This window comes from Panulirus ornatus, chromosome 19, assembly GCF_036320965.1.
Source record: "Panulirus ornatus isolate Po-2019 chromosome 19, ASM3632096v1, whole genome shotgun sequence".
NCBI classification, from domain to species: domain Eukaryota; kingdom Metazoa; phylum Arthropoda; class Malacostraca; order Decapoda; family Palinuridae; genus Panulirus; species Panulirus ornatus.
In genome coordinates this window covers 19,587,735-19,608,976 of record NC_092242.1, presented here as the reverse complement: position 1 = coordinate 19,608,976, position 21,242 = coordinate 19,587,735, and the positions used below count along the sequence as shown (strand labels likewise).

The 21,242-nt window shown below is 40.2% G+C and overlaps 1 protein-coding gene across 3 annotated transcripts in view; it reads left to right on the top strand.

Annotated features, from left to right (window-relative positions):
- Positions 1-1,643, top strand: part of LOC139755431 (uncharacterized) — a 26,904-nt gene extending 25,261 nt beyond the window's left edge. For all 3 annotated transcript variants that reach the window (XM_071673733.1, XM_071673732.1, XM_071673734.1), the window contains exon 2: positions 1-1,643. This exon is cut by the window's left edge and continues 1,164 nt beyond it. The gene's annotated coding sequence lies outside the window, so the exon portion shown is untranslated.
- The last annotated feature ends 19,599 nt before the right edge of the window (positions 1,644-21,242 follow it).

The following is a 21,242-nucleotide window of genomic DNA, read 5'->3' as shown; positions in this document are numbered from 1 at the left end:
TTTGCGAGGTAGCGCAAGGAAACAGACGAAAGAAATGGCCCAACCCCCCCATATATATATATATATATATATATATATATATATATATATATATATATATATATATATAATATGAATATAGAAAAAATAAACACGTACACACACACACACACACACACACACACACACACACACATATACATATATATAATTTACGTGATGTCACGCACGTAGTCTTATGCCTTACCATGTTCACGTACCCTCAGATAAACATCCTAATCATATATCTTATCTCCAAGCCTCTCACTGCCCTCCTTTGGTAATATAACTCACTGTTTATACGTGTGATTATATATATATATATATATATATATATATATATATATATATATATATATATATATATATATATATATATATGTGTGTGTGTGTGTGTGTGTGTGTGTGTGTGTGTGTATTCGTTTGTTTATAATTACCCCCAGGACCTCTTCCCACAAACTCCTGCAGCCCAGGGCTGTGCTATTCCCAGCAGCAAGGATATGTTATCTCCGATCTTCTGCAGTTTGACCTGTGTCATTTTGTATATACATAGTTACAACATGGACTTTGCTGTCTGTGCGACAGAAAACAGCACAGTCAAATGGACAGGAAAAAAAGAAATAATAATAATAATAATAATAATAATAATAATAATAATAATAATAATAATAATAGTAATAATAACAAAAATAATAATAATAATAATCATTATTATTATTACTATTATTATTATTAATATCATCATCATCATTATCATCGTTTTTCATTATTGTTATCACAATCTTTACTATCATTAGTATCATTATTATTCATTATTTTCATTATTTTCATCATTATCACTTATTATTATTATTATTATTATTATTATTATTATTATTATTATTATTATTACTATTATCATCATTATTACATATATTATTATCATCATCATCATTATGATTATCATTTAACTCCTCAACCTTTGTGAGCGTATGTATATCTACACCCACCCTCACATCTCGCCACAGTAGAGCCAGGTTAAGAGTCTGGAGTGTGTGTACTGGTGAGCGTGTTGTGCCGTGTGTGCTGGGATATCCCCAGGACTCTCTCGTGCAGAAGGAGAGCCCAAAGAAGTTGTGGCATCAGTTTTTATGGACCTTGGGAGGCACGGGCCACCTTCCCCTACCCAGGTGTCTGGTGGGCCTAGCACGTTACAATGTACTGGATTGGAAGGACAGTACATTACTACTATTTTTTCTCATTATATGATTATTCTCATCATTATTACATCATGATTATACTCATTATCATTATATCAATATTGATACAAATATTGTTAATGTTGTTGTTATTTTTGTCATTATTATCATTATCATTGTTAATACGTTTAATATAATAATGATAATAATCATTATGATAATAATAATAATAATAATAATAATAATAATAATAATAATAATGATATTAATTATCATTATTATCATTATCATTATTATTATTATTATTATTATTATTATTATTATTATTATTATTATTATCATCATTACTGTTATCATTAGTATCCCAACTCTGGCTGTGATTTTGTTATAATTCTTTGTACATTTGTATAAAACTTTTTTCTTTTTTTAGCCATAATAAATTATGCCTGGACGACATTCCATTCCTTTATTCCATATAATTTGAATAATTAGGGTTCCATGATCACCATCATTCAACAGGTTACTGTGCGAAAATAAAGAGACTTTATACAGTGTGTTGAGGAACATGTATGAACTGTGAGTGTTGTGATCAGTCATGTTTGGTCGGTATGACTGGGGTCTGCCCTCACAACCTCACAGCGTCGACCGTGTGCAAGAGACGCGTCAGGAAAGTCAAGTGGAACAAGATAAGCCAGGAGGACGAGTACGTACAGAAGGGAAGTCAGAAATGTGTGTAATGGAAATGTGAAGGAAATGAGGCTGCGCTCCCCACAGTGTAAAATTCCCTCCCCGTACATACAAGTAAGTAATTACAAACACACACACACACACACACACACACACACACACACACACACACACACACACACACACATGAGCAGAGTTACAAACGCTTAGACAGACATGCATATGCACTATTCACGCAGACGCGTGTGTACACATACGCACAAATGTTATACAAGCTCACAGAATCCATGTTGAATATATATAAATATATATATATATATATATATATATATATATATATATATATATATATATATATATATTCATTTATTCATTTTATATTTATTATACTTTGTCGCTGTCTCCCGCGTTAGCGAGGTAGCGCAAGGAAACAGACGTAACAATGGCCCAACCCACCCACATACACATGTATAAAGATACATGTCCACACACGTACATATACATACCTATACATTTCAACGTATACATATATATACATACATAGGAATATACATATATACACATGTACATAATTCATATTTGCTGCCTTTATTTATTCCCGTCGCCACCCCACCACACATGAAATGACAATCCCTTCCCCCCCGCATGCGCGTGAGCTAGCGCTAGGAAAAGACAACAAAGGTCAGTTCGTTCACACTCAGTCTTTAGCTGTCATGTTTAATGCCCCGAAACCACAGCTCCCTTTCCGCATCCACGCCCTACAAAACTTCCATGGTTTACCCCAGACGCTTCACATACCCTGCTTCAATCCATTGACAGCACGTCGACCCCGGTATACCATATCGTTCCAATTCACTCTATTCCTTGAACGCCTTTCACCCTCCTGCATGTTCAAGCCCTGATCGCTCAAAATCTTTTTCACTCCATCCTTCCACCTTCAGTTTGGTCTTCCACTTCTCCTCGTTTCTTCCACCTCTGACACATATACCCTGTTTGTCAATCTTTCCTCACTCATTTTCTCCATGTGACCAAACCATTTCAAAACACCCTCTTCTGCTCTCTCAACCACACTCTTTTTATTACCACACATCTCTCGTACCCTTTCATTACTTACTCGATCAAACCACCTCACACCACATATTGCCCTCAAACATCTCATTTCCAACACATCCACCCTCCGCACAACTCTATCTATAGCCCATGCCTCGCAACCATATAACATTGTTGGAACCACTATTCCTTCAAACATACCCATTTTTGCTTTCCGAGATAATGTTCTCGCCTTCCACACATTTTTCAACGCTCCCAGAACTTTCGCCCCCTCCCCCACCCTGTGACTCACTTCCGCTTCCATGGTTCCATCCGCTGCCAAATCCACTCCCAGATACCTAAAACACTTCACTTCCTCCAGTTTTTCTCCATTCAAGCTTACCTCTCAATTGACTTGTCCCTCAACCCTACTGTACCTAATAACCTTGCTCTTATTCACATTTACTCTCAGCTTTCTTCTTTCACACACTTTGCCAAAATTAGTGACCAGCTTCTGCAGTTTCTCACTCGAATCAGCCACCAGCGCTGCATCATCAGCGAACGACTGACTCACTTTCCAAGCCCTCTCATCCACAACAGACTTCATACTTGCCCCTCTCTCCAAAACTCTTGCATTCACCTCCCTAACAACCCCATCCATAAACAAATTAAACAACCATGGAAACATCACGCACCCCTGCCACAAACCGACATTCACTGAGAACCAATCACTATCACCTCTTCCTACACGTACACATGCCTTACATCCTCGATAAAAACTTTTCACTACTTTTAGCAACTTGCCTCCTTTTTACTACCTTTTCACAGAGCATCTCTATCAACTCTATCATATGCCTTCTCCAGATCCATAAATACTACATACAAATCCATTTGTTTTTCTAAGTATTTCTCACATACATTCTTCAAAGCAAACACCTGATCCACACATCTTCTACCACTTCTGATACCACACTGCTCTTCCCCAATCTGATGCTCTGTACATGCTTTCCCCCTCTCATTCAATATTCTCCCATATAATTTCCCAGGAATACTCAACAAACTTGTACCTCTGTACTTCGAGCACACACCTTTATCCCCTTTGCCTTTGTACAACGGCACTATGCAAGCATTCCGCCAATCCTCAGGCACCTCACCATGAGTCATACATATATTAAATATCCTTACCAACCAGTCAACAACACAGTCACCCCCTTTTTTCATAAATTCCACTGCAATACCATCCAAACCCGTTGCCTTGCCGGCTTTCACACACACACACACACACACACACACACATATACACACACACACACACACACACACACACACATGTATATATATATATATATATATATATATATATATATATATATATATATATATATATATATATTCTTTTCAGTGCATGGATGGTATTAGATTCTCCAAACCCAAAGTGCACTACGTACCGACAGTTTCGTGTTCCGAGTTACGCGGGCACACCCTGCCTTAGGCGGCTTACGTGCAGTATAACAACAGCGAAGTATAGACACTTGCGTCCTCCAGGGTTAGTCATCACTGGAAGCGACCCTGGACTTACCCACGTTAGAGGACGAAGGAGCAAGCCAAACCAGGCCCACCAGTTTCTGACTTCGTGGGACGAGTTCTGTGCGTGGGGCTGGTCGTGACTGATAATGATTTTTTTTATCGATGCATTTGCGGCTAATTTATTACATCACCCCTACCCATCTTGTGAGCGGGGGCGCAAGAGAGGATACAGAATGCATAAAAAGGTCCAGTGACTATGGGCCCCTTAGTGACTGAAATACATTATAGGTTACATAGAAAAGTGGTGACGTGGTTTGGGTGCTGACATGGTTTGGATAACACCAATTTGGCAAATTACATGGTAAGTGAAGTTTAAAACGGTTGATTAACAGTGACTGGATTACGTACAAGAAAAGACCTATTTACAATAAGCAAATCTATGATGCTTTTCAAGTATCCGAGGTAGAACGTTACACTAATGGGAACATGTGCCACCGTTTTCTTGACGTACATTAGACAGGAGCTGCATGATCTAATATGGCAACAAGTACAGAAAGGCAGTTCTGGAGGTACTGACCTAGCAGGTATTGTACAATCCTGTATGCACACCACGTCTATGGGTTCTGTGGTAACTTAATGACGGTCAGGCAACCTCTCCCCGAGAGAGGCAATGGTCCAACTCAGGACTGTAAGTACAGGAAGGGTCAGACATTTTGCTGTTTGGTTCAGGTAAATTCAAGTTTATCAACACACCTATGACAGGTAAAGGTATCAGCACAGGTATGTAGACTCTGGAGGTGATCAATACTCAAATGAAAGTTTCTGTACCAATACAGAACGTATATATATATATATATATATATATATATATATATATATATATATATATATATATATATATATATATATATATATATATATATATATTCTTCTTCATACTATTCGCTATTTCCCGCCTTAGCGAGGTAGCGTTAAGAACAGAGGACTGAGCCTTTGAGGGAATATCCTCACTTGGCCCCATTCTCTGTTCCTTCTTTTGGAAAATTAAAAACGAGAGGGGAGGATTTCCAGCCCCCTGCTCCCTTCCCTTTTAGCCGCCTTCTACGACACGCAGGGAATACGTGAGAAGTATTATTTCTCCCCTATCCCATATATATATATATATATATATATATATATATATATATATATATATATATATATATATATATATATATATATTCTTTACTGGTGTCATTATCATCATTAGGGGAACCGTAGGTACGCACGTGTATAGGTGTCACACACACTCTTCGTGCGTGTAACACTTCCCTGCTGGAGACAGATAGATAGATAGAGAGAGAGAGAGAGAGAGAGAGAGAGAGAGAGAGAGAGAGAGAGAGAGAGAGAGAGAGAGAGAGAGAGAGAGAGAGAGAGCCAGCCGCACAACGAGTGGGTTCGACGTGATAACAGTCCGGAGGTTTGTGAGAAGACACATCCGTCAGAAATGTAAACAAAGGACGAACGGAGCCAACGCCAACGAAGAGGAGGTAAATGTATGATCAAACGTATGATTAAATGTACGACCAAAACGTGAGACAAAGAGATGGGGCTCCATGAGGAGAACAGATTTACGTGCATTCATGAAACACATAACTGACCATGACTGCATACACAAATAGGTAATCAAGTACGATTATATACACAAATAGGTAATCAAGTACGATTACATACACAAATTGGTAATCAAGTACGATTACATACACAAATTGGTAATCTAGTACGATTACATACTCAAATTGGTAATCAAGTACGATTACATACACAAATTGGTAATCAAGTACGATTACATGCACAAATTGGTAATCAAGTACGATTACATACACAAATTGGTAATCTAGTACGATTACATACTCAAATTGGTAATCAAGTACGATTACATACACAAATAGGTAATCATGTACGATTACATGCACAAATTGGTAATCAAGTACGATTACATACACAAATTGGTAATCTAGTACGATTACATACACAAATTGGTAATCTAGTACGATTACATACTCAAATTGGTAATCAAGTACGATTACATACACAAATTGGTAATCAAGTACGATTACATGCACAAATACGTAATCAACTACGGCTACATACACAAACAGGTCATTACGAATAAGAGATTACAAAATACAAATATGCATTCACCATTACTCACAACCTTTAACGAGTAAAGTTGGGACTCTTAAGATCTGTAATTTGAACTTAGGTCTTCACAGCCGTCTAACTAAGATCGGTTACAGTTAGCTTGCTTTTAGCTGATAAACATGTTACAGAACACTAGAATATCTCTTACTGAAGATATATATATATATATATATATATATATATATATATATATATATATATATATATATATATATATATATATAGAGAGAGAGAGAGAGAGAGAGAGAGAGAGAGAGAGAGAGAGAGAGAGAGAGAGAGAGAGAGAAGTGGAGGGTGACGTGAGAAGTCGACCTTGGCTCTGAGGCGGTTGAAGTGGTGGCAGGTGATGGTAGCAGGTGATGGTGGTAGCAGTGGTGATGGTGGTGACTGTGGTAGATGGTGGCAGGGATACTAGCGGCGGTGATGGTGACTGCGGTAGACGAAAGCAAATGGAGTGTAACGGATGGCACGATTGGTGGTGAACGTGGCACCGGTGGGGGTGGTGATTGTGGTACGGGTTGTGGCTGTGGTAGGGAGTGGTAGTGGTGAGTGGTGGTTGCTGGTATCTGTGGTAGAGGAAGGCAGGGGTAGTGAGTGAGTCACCTTAATGAAAAAAAAAGGAAATCTTACTGCTTCCCGTCACTCGTTTGTCCCTTTACGTAAGCCAATCTTTCATATACTTGGATCGTCCGTCTTAGACCAAGTGTCTAGAGTTTCCTAAAGCTTCCTGAACGACAGGAGGGAACGGGCAGGGGGAGTTTGGGTTTCCCCTATCTATGCTTGGTGGTGCAGGGAACTCCCCCTGCCCGGGAAAGGGGGGAAAACCCCACAGTCTTCTTACTGTTGGCACGCCTAGCTGGGGCTCATCCTCAGTTGATGATGGGTGACTATCCTAGTCTCGAGGAGAAGCCACGACTGGTACCTCACTCCATTTTCATTACAGATGGATCAGTATTACTGGTATACTTTCCTCATGAAAAAGAATCACGTAATACCCGTTACAACAACAAACAATTACACCACAACCGCCATTACAACAACTACTACTGATAACTTCGATAATACGAACACTGATAATCATACAACTGTCCTCGATTGCTAACTAGTCTTTCGAACATCCTAACATCAAAATAATTTTCCTGTATAACACAGGCACAAACAAAAGACCTACCGAAAAGCAAGAAATATCACATACGTGTATATGAATCGACATGAAACAACCAGAAAGTATATCAGTGAATATTCTGCATGTAACGACAGTATATACAGAACATACGTACAACATATGAGAAAGATGTTAGTCTTAAAATACAATTTCTATAGAAATACTCAGTAGCAAATGTTATCACAGTAAGATCTGTTGTTTATCAGAGTGAACGTGACTTCAGGAAATTCAGCAGTAATTGGCCGGACCAAGTGCACCAAATACGCAATCTGTTTATCATATCACTAGATAAGAACCCTTCGGTTAAACACTGTATTCGTTATAAAACTCCGGTTCTTCCGTCATCACTGATGAAGAAGGAAGGGGAGACGCGAAAACTCGTGCATATAGCAGACATGATCAACGATCTTTATATGTTCTCATTACAGGTGTTGTCAGTTAATCTGTTGCGCATTCATGGGGAATTTAGAACAAACAAAAAAAATCACGATGTGTTTGCCCACAGAGGTTAAGCTGCTTTTGGTACACGTAGCCTTAACATTTTAACTCGTATTCGACTTACACGATTTTTCCTAGTGTTGTTAGGGATTTTCCCATCTTCAAAAACGAACAACTCTTTTCCATTTCTAGTTGCATGATATCCATGAGAGGAGTGGGGGGGGGGGGGGGGGGAGAAGTTTGATGAAAATGGGAAGATTTGTTGTCTTACCGACAACAAGTGGCTGACTTGTGGTGACCGTGCGGTAGCGCACTAGGTGTAGGAGGTTATAAATTCTATGTCAGACCCCACTGGCCAAGCAATCACATCAAATAAAACAAAGTTGAATCATTACATTAGGTTACGGTCTTTCTACGTAAGAAGTTGACTTATTTACTTGATGCGGAAAGCGGATATAACTTCATAATTCTAGGAATCTTACCATTAACAATAAGGATCTGTGACTTTCTTTTCAGATGGAGCAATTTTCCCCGGACTCTCATACAAAGCGATCCGATGTGCCCATATCCCTGACCACACACTTAATATCTAATGTGATTAATATATCCACAGAAGCTAAACTGCTTTTGGTAAACGTAGCTTAGCGTATTACCGCAACCTACTTGGGGAAACAATCGCGTAGCCTATACACACTTGACACACCTCATTGTGATGAAAATGGATCTATTGGAACCTACCTGCACTTGACAGTAGTTTGTACGTGTCATTTATTATTATTCTTTTTTGATAAAACTTTTTAAACACAAAACCCTATTTATCTGCCGCAAGTTTAACTAAGGCATTAATTTTACTATATTTTCGAACATCTGTGTGAGAGGGAATCTACAGCAATCTGACCGGAATCTATTTAATATTAACGCCTTCATATCTGTCATCTGGCTCCAGAGCAAACATGATTTATTCTGGTCTCGAGGTATGTTGAGCAATTAGTAAGAACTGAGAGTCAGTCATAATCAAACACGCTGTTGCTACAGTTCCTGCAAGTGCAAGGGATAAGTCAAAACAAAGTTTGCAGGAATTGGCACAACAGCTTCCTGATAACGATGATGTATCTGAAATTCTCAGACTGCATCCGCTTCTCGACTCATGCGGATAAGTGTATCATACGAAAGATCGTAAGCTTATGTACTGAATCAAATATATAACATCCAATGTTATATAAATGCTTGCCCACTTGGGTCGGACAAAGATCCCCCAAACTGAAAACTGTGTAATGTTTTTGCTCTACCGCTCACAGGATGAAAAGTGTTGCCACATTAATAAATCAGTGGCGTAAACGGCAAAAAATGAGTTGAAAAAAATACTTCCTGTAACCTCCATCTGAATCAACAAGGTCAACAGCAGAAAGTAACTATGAGCCACTTGGTTCGCCTTAGTTGGACCATCCGCCTGCTGCTGGGGATCTCACACACATCCAATCTTAAATCTCACTTCACCACCCTAGTAAGGAGAAGAGTTGGAGGAAAGAAAACAGAGAGCGTACTTACAGAAAAAAAAAATATGACAGAAAGATGAGAGAGAGAGAGAGAGAGAGAGAGAGAGAGAGAGAGAGAGAGAGAGAGAGAGAGAGAGAGAGAGAGAGAGAGAGAGAGAGAGAGGCCTCTTCGACTTACCTCATCGTCTCTGCTTCCTTTTCTCCCTTGCCATTCTTCGGATTACGACGATATTAAGTTATCATAAATGTAGTATGAAGCATTTCCGGTGTCCTTCAGACTTGTCCTTCTAGCAAAACTGGTTGTAAGCGAGAAGTTTTCACATTTCTTCCTAGAATGAGAGAGCACAATCTTTATATATGATTTGCACACTTAATACGTAGCCTTTATTATATCACTTTACAACCAAACTACGAGAGTACATAACCTTTATTATCTCATTCTGAAACTAACTTAAATGTACATAACCATTAATATACCATTCTAAAACTAATGTAAAGAGAACGTATCCTCTAATGTCATTTTTCGCAGAAAAGCAAGAATAGCGTTAGAAATTACAGGACACCATACACAAAAATTATGTTAGATGAAGTTTTGTTGTATAATGTAATTACTTTGGATGTCATCCTTCCGACCATATTTGTAAATTTTTGACAAAACATGTGGCCGAGAAAATGAGTTGCAAACCCCCGACATATACCAATTAATACATATCAAGTGGTCGAACAGGTGTGAAGCTTAACCAAGGACTTCGATATGAAGGCAGATAACCTTGTAAAAATGTTCAGAAACTGAAGACTTTCTTGCCCTAGAAAACTCGCCCAGATTCTACCGACGAAGAACAGATCGCCTTAGTGTCCTACAGCCACTTAACGCGCCACCCTCCTGAGCAAGATGGCCATCCTGAAGGGAACCCGTGCTAACACTGCTGACGCTGTTGGTGTCCCTGGTAAACGATGATGCAAAATCAGACAGTGACACGAGTGTACAAAATGATCTACCAGCGTAACCGACTGATGTGGTTATTACCAATATTGAGAAGAATGAATGCGATGGGTGTATCATATTGTTACGGCTGAAATAACGACTCCTGTGTGTGGAAATAAGAGTCCTTGTGGAGACGGTGACCGCAGAAAGAGATAGAGATAGATAGATAGATAGAGAGAGAGAGAGAGAGAGAGAGAGAGAGAGAGAGAGAGAGAGAGAGAGAGAGAGAGAGAGAGAGAGAGTGTGTTACATAGTTACACAGACCACACAGACCCAAGGTTTGAGAGGGTGAGATCTGACCCTGTGGGGAATACTAACCTTGGGATAAAAATGACTGCTGTGGTTGTTGTAGCCACTCCTAGTGTAGGATTCCGATGACCTTGGTGCTTCCCACTGTGTCTGAGCCGTTAAGGCAGAAGATCCCGTCTTAAGCTGCCACAACGACGAGCCCATCAAGTCAGTGGAATCTGCTGCACAAAACGAGTTTCCTGCTCAGTGTCTGATAGGCCACAAAAACGCTGGCGATGCAGGCACAACCCTATACAGGTGTTCTCGAGTTCAAAGCACTCAAATGACCTTGTCTCAACAATGTCAACATGGACGTAGTGTTTGATGTCCTTGGGATAAGTATTGCCAAACGTATCACAAAAGGCGACGTCACACTAGCAATTTTTTTGTCACTTTCCTGACATGTCGCTGATTTTTCATAAATTTGTGTCAGTTTCACGACCCATCAAGCATTATGAAATAGCTCTTGATCCCGAAAGTTTCCCTCAGTTATCTTAGTAGAGATATATATCCTAGTAAGTTCAAATTTTCACAAATATATAATACTTCAAACTCATTAAAGCTACATTAATATTGTTCTATCATTTTTCTATAAAAATGAAGTCTAAATTTATTATCATGAATGCGCTAAACATCTCATTAATTGTATTTACATTTATACCATTTGGTTTATCTGAGGCAGATAAAATTTCGCCCTGAGCTTTGTAGCATTCACTCCAGAATGGAAGCGCCAGTCTGAAGAACACCTTATTGAATATATGAAGTACCATCATTGTTTATGGGGCTTTAGAAATTCCATGTAAGCGACAAAGTCAGTGAAGAGGAAGGTAACAATACAATAACACTGGCACTCGGGAAAGAGTTCTCTGAACTCTCCCATGCTACGTCTGTGATATAAACTTTCAGTTTCTCTTCCCGCCAACCTTGAGCGCACTCAGATACGCTCTTTAGCATGCCTGGCCTTTCTACGCGATCATACACATAGTAATAACCACAGATTCTTCCAGGAAGATGTTTGTTTATGTTAACGTAGACGTATTGACTGGTCCGTTGGTTCTAATCGCGTGTTGGTCAGAGCACGTAAAAGAGAGAGAGAAAAAAAAAGAAAAGATGGAAATCAGGATATTTTAGATGTAAGAAATTGACTCAATAGATGCTTGTGTAATATCGTCTTAACTGGTGTTCCAAACCTTTTTTGAAACAACAATGATGTGCCTGACGAAGAAGCGCATTTAAAGAAAGTTGTGCGTCATTTTCTTTTCTATCTAAGATCGATATTAGAACTCTAAAACTTAGAAACAACTTTAATCTGCGATTAGTTATGTCAGTAATTAAACATATAATATTGTACAAATATCATCAACTACCAATACAGTTTCATTCAAATAGTATCATGGAACTGAAGTAAGATTTCTTTAAAGAAATGGTAGACATATTATCTTCGCTATCATTAACGGCTGCTTTCAGATCTCACTGAGTTCCGTAAAAGTGGAAAATGCATTCTGATTAAAATACAAATCGCAAATGACGGTATCAGTTACCGGAGAAAAACAGAGATTATAGGGGATACAGCCGAGTGTTCATTCTGGTAACAAACAACTTCGGTTTGGAAACATGAAGAGACTGATTACCCTGCGTAAATGTGAAGTTAATGACCGTAAAAATAACAGGCAAGGACTGCACAATGATTAGCAGGTGGTGCCCTAGAAGACCCCAGAGACCTATGGCAGTGCCCTGCTGGAGCCCAGATACATGTAGTGGTTCTCAGGTGGAGCCCAGGGACCTACGACAGTGCCCTGTGGAGCCAAAACATCTGACGTGGTGCTCATGTGGAGCCCAGACACTTATGGTAGTGCACTGTGGAGCCCAGACACCTATGGTAGTGCACTGTGGAGCCCAGACACCTATGGTAGTGCACTGTGGAGCCCAGACACCTATGGTAGTGCACTGTGGAGCCCAGAAACTTATAGTGGTGCTCTGGTGGAGCCCAGAGGCCTGTGATAGTGCTCTGGTGAAATCCAGAGACCTGAGGTGGTGTTTGGAGGAGCCCACAGTACTGTGGCGGTGTCCCAGTGGAGTCCAAAGACCTACGGTGGTGTCCTGGTGGAGCCCAGAGACCTGTGGTGGAGCCCAGAGACCAGTGGTGGGGCCCAGAGACCTGCAGTCATGCTAGTGTTTCATTCTCAGACAGAGTCTTTCCGGAATTCTTCGAGTGGGCGGGCAAGTTTTGTGGAAGGCCAGACGACATCGTGATGTTGCTGACAGTGTTTATCTTGTTTTGGTGTATGGGCAAGATTTTTCCCACAACGCACCAGAGAGGATGGTAGCTAGCTATCATACACGTCAGAGGGTCGTCAGCTCCGCTGGTCGTAACGACATCTACGATGAGATGATCACTATCTGAGGGCTGGGTCGTGTCACGACGCACGTCTCCCTCACACATTTCATCACCAGGCACAGTTCGTCTTTCCTACATGGTATTTCTCGAGAGAGTCAGTAGATAGTCACCTGAGCAGCATCATCTTAGAACAAACTGCTTAGAATTCTACACTAGTATTAACACACACACACACACACACACACACACACACACACTTTCCACGTATTCCCTGCGTGTCGTAGAAGGAGACTAAAAGGGGAGGGAGCGGGGGGCTGGAGATCCTTTCCTCTCGTTTTTTAATTTTCCGAAAGAAGGAACAGAGAAGGGACCAAGAGAGAATATTCCTTCCAAGGCTTAGTTCTCTGTCCTTAACGCTACCTCGCTAACGCGGGAAATGCGATATATATATATATATATATATATATATATATATATATATATATATATATATATATATATATATATATATATTTTTTTTTTCATACTATTCGCTATTTCCCGCGATAGCGAGGTAGCGCTAAGAACAGAGGACTGGGCCTTTGAGGGAATATCCTCACCTGGCCCTCTTCTCTGTTCCTTCTTTTGGAAAATTAAAAAAAAAAAAAAAAACGAGAGGGGAGGATTTCCAGCCCCCCGCTCCCATATATATATATATATATATATATATATATATATATATATATATATATATATATATACGAACAAAGTGCATATGAACGCGCACCTTCATAGAACATACAAACCTCCAATAGCCAGGATCGAACCTGGGACCCCTGTGTCACAGGTGGGAATCTATCGCTAGGCTATGGGCCTGGCTAATAGGAAATAACTATTCGAATACTGTGTACTCGAATACCCTTCATCTCACGTTGGTGAGCAACGGGGTCTACACCGGTCATTTCCCAACAGGCTCACATAGCCAGCAGATAGCATTTTACCGAACCTAACTGTACAACGCGGAGGATGGCCTTGATTAAGGCCTCAACTGCCCCTGCCGTCACATCTAACATAGAAAAGAAGTATGTAAAAATAAGATACTTTACCTCACGGCGTTACCGGACTTCGCCTGTTCTGGCTACACTGTGAGTGAAAAGTCACCTTCGGCGAAAGTATAACGTTGGCGTACAATCCCGTAGAACTTTTCGCTCCAAAAGAATTCACCCTTTTCCTCTTACTGGCTCTATAGCAGTCTTGAAGCTACGGGATTCCCTAGAAAAGGGGTTCCGAGTTTTGGATGGAGCAGATGAATTCTTTGTATAGGACACTTAAGATGTTCTTCGTGTCCAAATCTGGTATAAGGAAACGTTCAGAGAGCCTGTAGTTTAACTGTCGCCTTTGTGTTGATGCGTAGGGTGTGGGGAGAGAATGTCATATGTGCATCGTACATAATGCCCAGAAGAGCTGGTGTTTTGTTGAGTGGGGGTGACTGTCCATTTATGGAGACGGGAAGGTGTAGGTTATTTGGGCTTCGCGTCTCTCAACTGCCAGGGTCACTGGGGGCGTCAGCGTCGTGTTACACCCACCATCATCTTGTTTACAAACGCACATACCCAGACACCACATCATATTCCTTCAGTGAGGATGAGCTTTCCTTACCTGGCTCCCTCATATGCTCTTTCATTTAGAAACTGAAATAGAAGAAGTGAAAGGTTTCCAACCCCTCCCTTTTCCGTCCCTCTAAGCCACCTTCTATAGCCTAGTGGCTAAATTAATCAGCTTTTTAGCTATAATCTCAGAGGTGGTCGTGAACATCTTCAGGTATTAAGGGTAATTTCAAGACTACATATAGTCGCAGTATGCACGTGGCCCATTCATGGGTTGGGTTCTCGTCTGTAAGGCGCTAACAGGGTGAACGATGACTTTTGTGCAGATGCAGACATTCTGGTGTGGTTGAGGATGTGTTCTAAGTTTGTGATATGATGTTGCCTGTTGTTGTTTGCATAGCGTCAGGATGCCGCGATGTGACTGTAATATCGTCTGCATATTGAAAGGATATTCACATTGTGGTGTGCAAGGAGGTGATGGAAGGTCATGTCGAAAAAAATTGAAGAGAGGGTTGGAGACATGATTGCTGCTTGGGGAACTCCAACATACGTGGCTTGTTCAGTGGAATAATTCTTTTACACTTTGAAGTTTTCTTTTATTTCTTGCCTTGAAATTTTCATGTGTCACTACCCCTAGATAAATGATACTACCTTAACTATGGTGTACTCAAGTGAGTTGTATCATTAACAATAGCTAGTCAATAATGTTTTACCGTCATCTTTTCGGAACTCTTTCTTACAGTATTAGGAAATAGAATGAAAATTCATTTCAGATTAGATTTAGGTACTGGGAGGTGACTTGCGTCTAGATCATTATTCAGTCTAGATTTAGAGGAAACCTTACAGAGAATATGAAGTGTCTTTGCAATCCACGGAGCCGCCTGACACAGCAACGCCTATCGTTAGTTCTGTTCCAAGTGGCAGGGATAAGACTGCTGGTGTGAAAATCGTCAGTTTCCCAATCAAGAGACCACTGCAGCATGTGGTCCTGAGCACACCAAGGTCGTATAACAGCGCAACGCCAAGCATAAGTCTAACTTATAATGCCGGGCTGGGCTAGGCTGCTCGCGATGATAATATCGGGGTGGCTACGTGATACGAGGAACGACTGCGGCCGGAGTACTGAGTTACGTGAGAACTTGCAATGTTATGAATATAGCGTTAATCATTGTTCCTGATGCAGTGCTGATTGTAAACAGTGATGTTATACAGTTACCGAAGAGCCCTGCTAAACATTTTACTATGGTCTCGATGACCGATTTACGAAACTGCCCACAACATTCTTAGAGACTTGCGTTGTTTTTCTCTTTTCTTTGTACATCGCTCCAATTCACTCTATTCCTTGCCCTCCTTTCACCCTCCTGCATGTTCAGGCCCCGATCACACAAAATCTTTTTCACTCCATCTTTCCACCTCCAATTTGGTCTCCCTCTTCTCCTCGTTCCCTCCACCTCCGACACATATATCCTCTTGGTTCAATCTTTCCTCACTCATTCTCTCCATGTGACCAAACCATTTCAAAACACCCTCTTCTGCTCTCTCAACCACGCTCTTTTTATTTCCACACATCTCTCTTACCCTTACGTTACTTACTCGATCAAACCACCTCACACCACACATTGTCCTCAAACATCTCATTTCCAGCACATCCATCCTCCTGCGCACAACTCTATCCATAGTCCACGCCTCGCAACCGTACAACATTGTTGGAACCACTATTCCTTCAAACATACCCATTTTTGCTTTCCGAGATAATGTTCTCGACTTCCACACATTCTTCAAGGCTCCCAGAATTTTCGCCCCCTCCCCCACCCTATGATCCACTTCCGCTTCCATGGTTCCATCCGCTGCCAGATCCACTCCCAGATATCTAAAACACTTCATTTCCTCCAGTTTTTCTCCATTCAAACTCACCTCCCAATTGACTTGACCCTCAACCCTACTGTACCTAATAACCTTGCTCTTATTCACATTTACTCTTAACTTTCTTCTTTCACAAACTTTACCAAACTCAGTCACCAGCTTCTGCAGTTTCTCACATGAATCAGCCACCAGCGCTGTATCATCAGCGAACAACAACTGACTCACTTCCCAAGCTCTCTCATCCCAACAGACTTCATACTTGCCCCTCTTTCCAAAACTCTTGCATTCACCTCCCTAACAACCCCATCCATAAACAAATTAAACAACCATGGAGACATCACACACCCCTGCCGCAAACCTACATTCACTGAGAACCAATCACTTTCCTCTCTTCCTACACGTACACATGCCTTACATCATCGATAAAAACTTTTCACTGCTTCTAACAACTTGACTCCCACACCATATATTCTTAATACCTTCCACAGAGCATCTCTATCAACTCTATCATATGCCTTCTCCAGATCCATAAATGCTACATACAAATCCATTTGCTTTTCTAAGTATTTCTCACATACATTCTTCAAAGCAAACACCTGATCCACACATCCTCTACCACTTCTGAAACCACACTGCTCTTCCCCAATCTGATGCTCTGTACATGCCTTCACCCTCTCAATCAATACCCTCCCATATAATTTACCAGGAATACTCAACAAACTTATACCTCTGTAATTTGAGCACTCACTCTTATCCCCTTTGCCTTTGTACAATGGCACTATGCACGCATTCCGCCAATCCTCAGGCACCTCACCATGAGTCATACATACATTAAATAACCTTACCAACCAGTCAACAATACAGTCACCCCCTTTTTTTTTTTTTTATAAATTCCACTGCAATACCATCCAAACCTGCTGCCTTGCCGGCTTTCATCTTCCGCAAAGCTTTTACTACCTCTTCTCTGTTTACCAAATCATTTTCCCTAACCCTCTCACTTTGCACACCACCTCGACCAAAACACCCTATATCTGCCACTCTATCATCAAACACATTCAACAAACCTTCAAAATACTCACTCCATCTCCTTCTCACATCACCATTATTTGTTATCACCTCCCCATTTGCGCCCTTCACTGAAGTTCCCATTTGCTCCCTTGTCTTGCGCACTTTATTTACCTCCTTCCAGAACATCTTTTTATTCTCCCTAAAATTTAATGATACTCTCTCACCCCAACTCTCATTTGCCCTTTTTTTCACCTCTTGTACCTTTCTCTTGACCTCCTGTCTCTTTCTTTTATACATCTCCCATTCAATTGCATTTTTTCCCTGCAAAAATCGTCCAAATGCCTCTCTCTTCTCTTTCACTAATACTCTTACTTCTTCATCCCACCACTCACTACCCTTTCTAATCAACCCACCTCCCACTCTTCTTATGCCACAAGCATCTTTTGCGCAATCCATCACTGATTCCCTAAATACATCCCATTCCTCCCCCACTCCCCTTACTTCCATTGTTCTCACCTTTTTCCATTCTGTACTCAGTCTCTCCTGGTACTTCCTCACACAAGTCTCCTTCTCAAGCTCACTTACTCTCACCACCCTCTTCACCCCAACATTCACTCTTCTTTTCTGAAAACCCATACAAATCTTCACCTTAGCCTCCACAAGATAATGATCAAACATCCCTCCAGTTGCACCTCTCAGCACATTAACATCCAAAAGTCTCTCTTTCGCGCGCCTGTCAATTAACACGTAATCCAATAACGCTCTCTGGCGTTATATATATATACTCGAAAGGATCACAATTTTGCGCGTGATAAGATATCCCTATGAGTCCACGGGGAAAAATGAAACACGATAAGTTCCCAAGTGCACTTTCGTGTAATAATCGCATCTTCGATGTATATCAACTGACTTATATTTCTCTCTTGTGCTTCCCCTGATGATATATATATATATATATATATATATATATATATATATATATATATATATATATATATACATATATATATATATATATATATATATATATATATATATATATATATATATATATATATATATATATATATATATATATATATATTTTTTTTTTTTTTTTTATACTTTGTCGCTGTCTCCCGCGTTTGCGAGGTAGCGCAAGGAAACAGACGAAAGAAATGGCCCAACCCCCCCCCATACACATGTATATACATACGTCCACACACGCAAATATACATACCTACACAGCTTTCCATGGTTTACCCCAGACGCTTCACATGCCTTGATTCAATCCACTGACAGCACGTCAACCCCTGTATACCACATCGCTCCAATTCACTCTATTCCTTGCCCTCCTTTCACCCTCCTGCATGTTCAGGCCCCGATCACACAAAATCTTTTTCACTCCATCTTTCCACCTCCAATTTGGTCTCCCTCTTTTCCTCGTTCCCTCCACCTCCGACACATATATCCTCTTGGTCAATCTTTCCTCACTCATTCTCTCCATGTGCCCAAACCACTTCAAAACACCCTCTTCTGCTCTCTCAACCACGCTCTTTTTATTTCCACACATCTCTCTTACCCTTACGTTACTCACTCGATCAAACCACCTCACACCACACATTGTCCTCAAACATCTCATTTCCAGCACATCCATCCTCCTGCGCACAACTCTATCCATAGCCCACGCCTCGCAACCATACAACATTGTTGGAACCACTATTCCTTCAAACATACCCATTTTTGCTTTCCGAGATAATGTTCTCGACTTCCACACATTCTTCAAGGCCCCCAGAATTTTCGCCCCCTCCCCCACCCTATGATCCACTTCCGCTTCCATGGTTCCATCCGCTGCCAGATCCACTCCCAGATATCTAAAACACTTCACTTCCTCCAGTTTTTCTCCATTCAAACTCACCTCCCAATTGACTTGAACCTCAACCCTACTGTACCTAATAACCTCAATATATATATATATATATATATATATATATATATATATATATATATATATATATATATATATATATATATATATATATATATATATATATATATATATATATATATATATATATATATATATATATATATATATATATTGGCATAAGATTTAAAGAATTTCAAATGTCGGAGCCACAGCTCAACATTTAGAAGTTATGTGCGCTGCTATCAAGAAACGTTTTTAGTGCAAAATTTAAACTTCAACTTCTAGTAATTTAGGCTTCTAGTGATGATAAAGCTCCGCTTACGCACGTAGATCAAGACAGGAATATATTGCATCCGACAGACGCTGACCTTGTCTAATACTACGGAAGCTAAGAATAATAGTATCGAGATGTAGAAAGACCAGCTGTGTAGAATCCTGTGTCCCTCTTGATGAAAAAAGTAAGAAATCTTTGGCTGCAGTGCAGACGAGGCTTCGATCACGACCATGGTCTCCAAGTATGTGGCCTCCTCACGGGTGGCCAGTGTATCCCGTTACTGTTGTAATTCCTCCCTACCCTTCCCTCACTCACCCGACCTCAAGTTCGAAGGAAGAACGTGTCGAACCTCAGATGTGACGGCCAACACCTGTGACCGCTGGCGGATACCAAGCTATGACGCATGCGCTCTTTTTGTTGGGTTCTGCGTTTGGCTGTCAAAGAAAATGAAGACCTTTTTATTCTTGTCTGAAGGCCTTTGGTATTTGGAAAACCTCGATAACGCTGTTGCATTTGTTTGGTTGAGGTTGGTGGCGAGGATAATGTATGGATATAATGTTTTCGGCAGAGATGTAAGTGCAGTGAACTTTAATCCGCTTCATATGGCAAAGACATAAGCAATACTCAATCTTTGTGTTTTTTCTTTTCACTGAGCCAGAATCCGTAACATTAGACAAAGACATAAGCAATACTCAATTCTTTTTTCTAGTTGGTTGGTTGATTGGTCGTTAGAGTTATCAACTGCCAGGGTCATTAAGGCCGTCAATGTCAGGCTACATCAACCAACCAAAAAGATCTGTGTTACACTTGCAGATGCTGAAGATGATTCTATGACCATGTACGTTCTCATTATGAATGTGACCCTACTGCTTCTCCTCCGACACTGTTGCTTATGTGCATTAATAATCCTAGCATGTGTAGGACAGCCAAGTTCGAGTCAGTTTTTCAAGGATACGATAATTATCACCTACCAAACTAGGTGGTGATATCCATGTGTAAAGCTGTACTGAAAGGAATATGAAAGATGAATATAAAACTACACTTGTGAGAATCTAGGAATTTTGTAGAAAAACAGTGTTCATAGATAACTTTATTGGTGATATATATATATATATATATATATATATATATATATATATATATATATATATATATATATATATATATATATATATACATATGCATATAAAAGATATCGATATAAAAAGGTAGTGCTTTATAAGCTAAACGCTTTTACATAAACTACACGTTAAGTGTAGTAATTTTTCA